Here is a 9,827-nt window from a genome sequence, read left to right as displayed (position 1 = left end):
AGTCAACACATGCAAAGAGGATAGACAAAGAAATTGAAAGCGTCTAGTTTACTACAATACAATGGTTTGTGTATAGACTCGTCGTCAACCATGGGCGGGATATTGGTGCTAAATTCGTCAAGATTTTTGCTCAGTCAATGCCACCGTTTATCATTTAAGAGCAACAGTTACTCTCAGTCTCTCTCTGCATGGCTGGCTTGAGAGTACTTTCCTTGTGGTCTAATTTGTAACTTATTTTTTTAATTATAGATGTGTGATGTATCCACATATGTTAAGATATGTGTCCTAAATTAAACATAATGAACTATGATGTGTGGTACAGTCATTACTTGGCTTAACAGTGGTGTTGTTGAATAAGTGGGATCATGCATGCAGGGTCTCTAGTTAATTAGTCCTTATTATTAAGAGTTTCCTAATAATGGACCATGTCATTATTAGAGCCTTCAATAAAGTTCATTGTGATTTTAGTAGTTGTTTTAATTATGTGCCAGTTCTTTGTTATATGCCACTTTGATTTAAACGTGTCAAATTTACAATGCAAAGAGAGTTTTCAATTCATTTTTTCTGTATTTAGGGATGTTGTTTAACTTTTGTATGCATTATTTGATGTATTATCGGTTGAGCCTTGGATAGATAGATGAAGGTTTTCTGGAAATGTGAACCGAACCCCACTTTTAGGTTTTCTTGGTCTTTATTAACTATGTAGATTTGTGCTTATTCTTCTCATTCTTTGACAAGTAATGTTCATGTTTAAGCATAACCAGTATTTGATTTTTTTTTTACATTAGGAGTGGGATTCAAATGTTAAATTTTGTTAGTGAGAATTGTAATACTATTAAGTTATGTTTATGACCACCATATTTGATGTCAATAGATTTGAAAATTATGTGACATTAAGAGAAGAGATGGTGAGCATATGAAATTTTAAGATAAGATATTTCACAATAAAAAACGGGACTTTTGTCGGCGCAAATTTGCGCCGGCAAAACCTAGGCAGTTTTTGCCGACGCAATTTTGCGCCGGCAAAAGACCGCAACGTACCCCGTTGCTAATTTCACTTTTGTCGGCACAAATGTAATGCGCTGACAATGGTATCTTTTGGCGACGGAAAAATACGTCGGGAAAAATAAGGATGCGCCGGCAAAAATATTTGTCACGTTGTTGTGGAAAACACTTTTAGCGACGCAAAAATGCGCCGGCAAAAGTTGACTCTTTTAGTGGCGCATTTTTGCGCCGGGAAAGGTGTATATATGCAGTGATGATTGAAACTTTTGCCGACGTAATTTTGCGCCTGTAAAAGTATTTTTTAAATAATATTTTTGATTAAATTACTAATTTTATTTTCAATATATTAATATTAATTAATAATTTTCGATTTTAATATATTAATAATTATTTAATTTTTTAGTAATATTATTTAATTAGAAATAAAATAAAAATTTTATAAATAAATAAATAAAAAAAAATTACAACTATTAATATTTATTGTCTCCACCAAACATGAAAATATAAAAGTAGTTTAGTAAAATAAATGTCTCATAAATTAAACTTTAAATAAATAAATAAAAACTTCTACAAATGAGTTGTTCCCGCCTCATCATCCCCGCCCCCGTCAGCATCATCGTCCTCGTCCAGATCCTGGTCTGGTAAGTCAACAGTAAAACCAGGAGTCAATTCACCAACCTGCTTCAACAAAGCACTGAGCAGGAGATCTTGACGCCGTTGACGACTTTCAAGTTTGGTATTATGCTTTTTTAGGTTCTGATTTTCTAGCATAATGTCCTCAGTTCGCTGCAAAAGGCTGTCCATTTCAGGTGGCAATTTCCCGGACATTTGAGAAGTTGACGAAGATGCTGCCCTCTTTGCGCCAATTGCCTTCAACCTAGGCAACCCCCCAAACCCTTTCTTATAAAGCGAGCGGGGTCCAAGGACATCCGTGACAATATCCATATCAGGCGGGAACTGACCGTCGACATTATCGCCGACACAAGAAGCAGCAGATGATACAGGGGTCGTACTCTGCGATGCTCGGTCATCTCAGTCTGCACAATAAAAAGCACGTATCTCGAATTCCAATATAACATTATTTGAAAACCTAACTTATAAATTTTTAATATAACAACATATAAAATATAACTTTATTATCTATCTGCCAACATCCTATCATTAATGACTGCAGACCAGTGATTGAAAAAGAATGTAATTAATTTTGTTCCCGTATCAGGGAGTAAGTGGGCTAAAGTAAATTTGGTCATGAAAATCCATATCTGAATGAAAATCATGAAGATGTTGTTGATATATACGGTAAGTGCAGTTAATTCCATTAATTGGGAATTTACGTCTTCAAACATATACATCAACTACATTTGCATGTCTTTCATTCAGATATGGATTTTCATGACCAAATTTACTTGAGCCCGCAAGCTCCCTGATACGGAGACAACATTAGTTACATTCTTTTTTTATCTTAGTCCACAATCATTAATCATAAAAATATTGGCACATAGATTATAAAGATTTAATTGTTAAAAATTTAATTAATAATTAATAAATAATTACTAATTGCAACAACCAATTAATAATTAATATTTATTAATTATTTACTAAACTTTTTTAAAGTTAAATGATCATAAATTAGTTAAGGTTATGCAACTTACATGTTTTGTCGCCGCTGCATCACTAATCCACTTATCCTTCTTCTTGTGGAGGTGCTCGAATGTGTCGATCATGCTCGGGAGCTCGCCAGTAGATGAGTCCATCTAAAAAAGCAAATTATTTAAACATTGTGACATTTATAATATTTTCGTAAATGTAAGGATATAGGTTATTATAATTTACGTGATCATAAACATGGGCAACGATGGATTTGGAACCGTGTCCTCCTGGTATGGTCATTTTTGCTCGAGCTTCTTTATTTTTCTTCGATATACGCTTCAAACAGAAAATAGTACTCATTAATCTAGATTGTAATTTTATAATTAAAAATTAATGTAAAATCTACGGCATACCTAGTGAGAATTAGAAGCCCAAAAATCACATAGAATTGCCCAATCAGAAGAAGTAATCGACACAAAAGGTTTTGACTTCGCTCTCTCATTGTCCACCTCTCCTCCAACATCTACCCAGTGTTTCTTCATCGTGTGGCGCCAATCAGTCAGATGTTTTTGCATTTGTCTTACCATGGCATCGTTGATTACTGGATTGTCTTCTGGATAAATGAATTTTTCCTAAAATCACAATTAAATTTGAAATTTGTTAAAATATTATGAAGATAGACAAAATATTTAATAGTGAGTTATTAAATGTTTAAAAAATGCTTACAGATAGCTTCTTTCGAATAACTTGGATATCAGCTGGTTTTACTTGTTCCCAAGCTAGTGTAGTTAGGGGTACGGTGCTACGCAAATAACGAGCCATGGAATTGTTGAACCACTTGCCGTACGTTTGAATAGATTTTCCAGTTTGTTCATCAAACTCTACTTTCAAATGACTAACTTTTTTGGTGGCCAGCTCCTTCTCGATATTGGCACCGTAATAAGCTCCCCTGCCTCTCTTGGAGCCACCACTTGTGTCATTACTTGGTTCGGCCATTCTACATTAAAATATTCATTAATTAACTAATTCAAATTATGTATGTCTGTTGTTTTTTGTTATAAAATTAACATTTATTCATTATGGTATTTCCAAACCTACCATATTCCGACCTAGTGGATCCCTTGAAGATAGTAAGGAGTCATGTACTTCTCCTCATTTTTTTAAAATGTTTCTCAAACATTTTAAAAAAATGAGGAGCAGTACATGAATACATTGGCTATCCACAAGGCATCCACTAGGTGCATCACTATTATTTTTTGTTATAAAATTAATATTTTATTACTTATTGTCTTTCCCAACTTACCCTATTCCGACCTAGTGGATCCCTTGGAGATAGTAAGCAGTCATGTAGTAATTCTCATTTCTTCAAGATGTTTCTCAAACATCTTGAAAAAATGAGAACCACTACATGAATACATTAATTATCCTCAAGGCATCCACTTGGTGCATCACTATTCTTTTTGCTATAAAATTAACATTTTATTACTTATTGTCTTTCCCAACCTACCATATTCCGACCTAGTGGATCCCTTGGAGATAATAAGCAGACATGTGCGAGTACCCATTTTTTCAAGATGTTTCTCAAACATCTTGAAAAAATGAGTACCAGTACATGAATACATTGACTATCCCCAAGGCATCCACTAGGTGCATCACTATTATTTTTTGTTATTGAATTAACATTTTATTATTTATTGTTTTTCCCAACCTACCCTATTCCGACCTAGTAGATCCCTTGGAGATAGTAAGCAGACATGTGTGACTACCCATTTTTTCAAAATATTTTATCAAATATCTTGAAAAAATGAGTACCAGTACATGAATACATTGACTATCCCCAAGGCATCCAATAGGTGTGTGTGTACCTATATCTGATACTATCATTAATTAATGATAATAAATAAAGTTTTCATTGAATTAAATAAAAAGTTACATACACTTGTTTAAATTGCATATCATTGTCTTCATCATCACTAACTACAACATCATTACGAACATCACTATCACTATCACTATCGACTAGAACATTATCGTCGTCCTCATCGTCTTCATACTCGGCCAACGTGTCGTCTTCAAATTCAACTTCATCATCGACAACAAATTCATCTGAACTTTCGCCAACCAAATCATCAACGTTGTACACTTCAGTGGCATTGACATCAACCCGATCATACTGAAGATTATCAAAAATTGGAAGTTCTACCCACAACTGAAATGAAGAAGAATTAACTTCTTGCAATATTGGTATATCATTTGTGGTCTCGGTATCATCAACATCGGAATTTGAGAAATCTCATACATTCCTCGGAATGTATTCATTAACGAGCCTCCAATCATCCCCATTTTTCACATCTCAAAGATAATACACCAACTTCACTTGAGATGCGAGAACGAAAGGATCATCTTTATAACATTCTTCCTTCACATATACGCTCGTAAAATTGGATTCCACTTTGATTATACTTGTATTGAACCATCTACACTTGAATAGGACAACACTGTAACCCATCAAGTAGGACAATTCAATTACTTCTTCCAAAACTCCATAGTAGTTCACTCCTTCCTCACTTGGCACCATTACACCGCAATTTTGTGTTTTAAGCTTCATATCACGACCACGAGTCACTGTTAGGAAAAATATTTATTGCTCAATGGAAATATGGAAAAACCAAATATACAACTCTATGCAAAAATACAATGGACAAGATAATATTGATTAAATAAGTATTACAACTCAATTGCTCAAAATACAAGTAAATCAAAAGATGTAGAAGAAGAACATTACAAACTCAATACTATAACAATACAAGTAAATAAGAAGAACAAAAGAATGAAAACACAAACTAACTCTCACACAACCAAAGTGTAGAGTAGTGGGGATCACCAACTTGAACAAGGTTCAAGACCTTTGTCCAAAAGCTTATTTCCCCCTATTCTCTAAGCACTAAGGGATCTCTCTAGGAAATAGCTCTCTGGAATTATCAAGCATTTTGGTGTATTTTTCAGCCAAGTGCTTTGTGGATGAAAAATTGTGTGTCTTACAAGTGAGCATTAGGCTCCTATTTATAGAGTTTGAGATACCCCTTTGAATTTCAAATTTCACCAACCCCCATGGCTGTTACCAATGTTTAATTGGATGTTTTATGGAATTAAAATAGAGATTTGGGAGTTACTTGGCTTTTGGAAACGTTCAAAAATGGATAAAAACCAAAGTTTGAAGAGGCTGTCAGGCACTAGGGCCGCGGCGCTCGTTCCAGGCGCCGCGGCGCTCAGTCAATTTCAGCAACGAATTTTTCAGTTTTTTCCAAAACGTTCCAATTTATTCCCTCTTGATTTTGTAACTTCCATTTACAATATGGGAGTTAAAATCACATCTCTATCAGCCATTTCTCATATGGCTTTATGAAATCCAATCTCAAAATGTGTAACATATAATATACACATTATTGGGTAATATTTGGGAGTTACAAATTTGTAACTAATTTTGTAACTCCAAAATATGTCACATTTGGACACACACATGTGCCCAATTTTGTGACTCTCAATAATATGTTACAAGGTGTGACAAATCACATTTGTGTGACAAATCACATTTTGTCACATTGTTTAATCTAATATTATATTATATGAAATAATATAACATTCCTCCACTAGATTAAATAATCACTTTTTGTAACACTTATTTAATCAATCAAACATTATATTAAAATATAATATTCCCCCACTTGATTAAATAATCACTCTCTATAGAAACCTTTGCATTGGTGCATAAAGTAAAATGTCTTTCGACTTGAATTTTACCTTAGTGTAATTATCACAAAGTTTGTTGAAATTTTGGTTGCCGAAGCATTGAACCACTATCCCTTGATAACAAACCGGTGATAACACACACACTTTTGCTGTGTTCACTTGAGACCTCAATGTCTCGCTTTTGCACCGTTAATGGCCATGTGCACACTCCATTCATAGAATTTTCTTGAGAATGACTCCCAATTCTCATGAGGGGCGGCACCACCCCTGGGTCTATATAGGTAGAACTCTTATAGTATTTTGTTACCCTAAAATACTTGTCTTTTCAAGATTGAGTTCTATTAAAAAACCTTTCGGTTTTAACCCTCAATTTGGTAACACACTAGTACTCATATCTCAGATGGGACAAAATTTGAGTACTACTATTTATTCACTTGATTGACTTGTTATTACCTATTGAACCTAATACTAGTTTGGTTACTAGTATTAAGATAGGTTACCATCAACCGTGAATCTCTTTAGGGAGTCTAAGTCCCACCCCTTGAGATGTAGAAATGATTTCATTTGAATCATTTCTTTTCTCATGTATGCATACTTAGACACTCTCATTATTTTATTCAAACTTTGTTGCTAGCCATAGTTTGATTAAAATAGTTACCCCTTTAAAATAGTGATTTTGACCATAGTCAACACCTCCACTATTTTATAGTTTATATCCAAGATAAATATTTTCCTTGAATATTAATTCTAGAAACCTCTTTGTTTCTAAACTTCTCCTTTATGTTTAAATTGATTCCTTCTTGAATCAAAATATTACAAACAATGACTTTAGACACCAAACATGTCTAGATTTGTTCATTCTATACACATATAGCCAATGTGATTTAGAATGTGGAATTCCAAATCACCTATTTGATAGGATGACCAAATTAATCAATTGATTAACAAAATAAATTGATTAACTTTGGAGCATCACCCCCACATTTCTCACATAGTGATAATAAAATATCACTTTAAAAATTAGAAATCTCTTCATTTCTAATAAGTCATTTATCCTCCAAGATAAATCTATGCCTATGATTCTCAAAGTTCATCATGAGTCCTTAAGCTTCATGATAAACACTCAATAGATCAAGATAAAAAACCTCAATGTTTATCTTTATTCATTTACTTGCTTAAACAAGGCACACTTCTTTCAAAGCAACTTTTACTTTTAGTTGTCTAAATAATCTCAAAATCACTTAAACAACTTTTGTGTATTTCTTAAGAGTCTCTTTGAGATTCTTTTGAAAACACCAATTTGACATCCATTGTTTTTCTCATCAAAATCAAAATGAAGATGTCAATTTTAAAACACTTTAAATCAAAGAAAATAAACCCTCATTGATTTATTTAAACACTTTTATTTTTTATGTTTTTGTTTAAAATTATTTCCTCATTGAGATTAATTTAAACATATCACCATCTTTAACCAAAATGAATAAAGTTCTCTTTAATTCATTATTGGTGTAAAGATTCAAAATTGCTTCTCCAATTTTGAAAATGTCTCCTCATTGAATATTTAAGAATTATTATCACTAAATAATTCTCAAATATATTTTATTTGACCACACTATAGATTATAAGTCTATTGAGTCAATATGTCATCCCACAATTTTTGAATCCACTTTGATTCATTTTTCTTGCAATGGCAAGACACATATCATTAAAAGATGTAACCCCCTTAGGTTCATCTTTTCTTATCTCATAAAAATGAGATGGTCAACACTTAAATGAGAAGTTTAATTTCTCAAATAATTCTCTTTATTTACCAAATAAATGGTAACTCATCACATTACAATAATAGAGGATAAAACATATTAATATTATTATCACCTTAATAATCATATTATATGGCACACCATAATAATCATGATAATTCTCATGTATATATCAAAATACATTTATATATTAACATAATTATGTCTCAAAGAAATTTCACACAATTTGTCAACATATATCCATCATATTAGCATGCATTGTTAATCTCATAATAATATTGTAAATATATCACAAATATCATACAATAATTCACATATCCACATATTGATATATTCTATTGATTCACAAAATCAATATATAGGCATGTCAAAAACTACCTAATTTTCATGATTTATAAAAAATAATTTTCATGTCAAATGTATGTCTTACTATCTCACATATAACATACACATAAGATTAAAAATCACTAGATTATGTAGAGCTTCTCAAAAGTTCACTTCTAAAGATTTAACTTTCATAAAAAGATGTGTAACATATGTTACAAAGTATCTCATATTGTATGTTATCATTTACACAATTATTCATATTAATCACATAAAACAAAAACTCAACATATTGAATTATCTTCTAATCTAACCACTAAAAACAAAGGAGATTAGAAAACAATGAACCTCATTTATAAAATTTTCTTCTTCTCATATCTATCACTATATGAAAACTACTAGATCTTCTAAGAAAACCAAAGAAGAACATTACCTTATCTTACCATCTTTTCAAGGTTGAATCCTCACAAGATCTCTATGGCTTCTCCTTCCATTGAAAATGAACATAAGCTTTTGATTGTTAGGAAAAATAATTATTGCTCAATGGAAATATGGAAAAACCAAATATACAACTCTATGCAAAAATACAATGGACAAGATAATATTGATTAAATAAGTATTACAACTCAATTGCTCAAAATACAAGTAAATCAAAAGATGTAGAAGAAGAACATTACAAACTCAATACTATAACAATACAAGTAAATAAGAAGAACAAAAGAATGAAAACACAAACTAACTCTCACACAACCAAAGTGTAGAGTAGTGGGGATCACCAACTTGAACAAGGTTCAAGACCTTTGTCCAAAAGCTTATTTCCCCCTATTCTCTAAGCACTAAGGGATCTCTCTAGGAAATAGCCCTCTGGAATTATCAAGCCTTTTGGTGTATTTTTCAGCCAAGTGCTTTGTGGATGAAAAATTGTGTGTCTTACAAGTGAGCATTAGGCTCCTATTTATAGATTTTGAGATACCCCTTTGAATTTCAAATTCCACCAACCCCCATGGCTGTTACCAATGTTTAATTGGATGTTTTATGGAGTTAAAATAGAGATTTGGGAGTTACTTGGCTTTTGGAAACGTTCAAAAATGGATAAAAACAAAAGTTTGAAGAGGCTGTCAGGCACTAGGGCCGCGACGCTCGTTCCAGGCGCCGCGGCACTCAGTCAATTTCAGCAACAAATTTTTCAGTTTTTTCCAAAACGTTCCAATTTATTCCTTCTTGATTTTGTAACTTCCATTTACAATATGGGAGTTAAAATCACATCTCTATCAGCCATTTCTCATATGGCTTTATGAAATCCAATCTCAAAATGTGTAACATATAATATACACATTATTGGGTAATATTTGGGAGTTACAAATTTGTAACTGATTTTGTAACTCCAAAATATGTCAC

Source organism: Humulus lupulus, chromosome 7 (assembly GCF_963169125.1).
Source record: "Humulus lupulus chromosome 7, drHumLupu1.1, whole genome shotgun sequence".
In the NCBI taxonomy this organism is placed as follows: Eukaryota; Viridiplantae; Streptophyta; class Magnoliopsida; order Rosales; family Cannabaceae; genus Humulus; species Humulus lupulus.
This window is presented reverse-complemented; position numbering follows the sequence as displayed.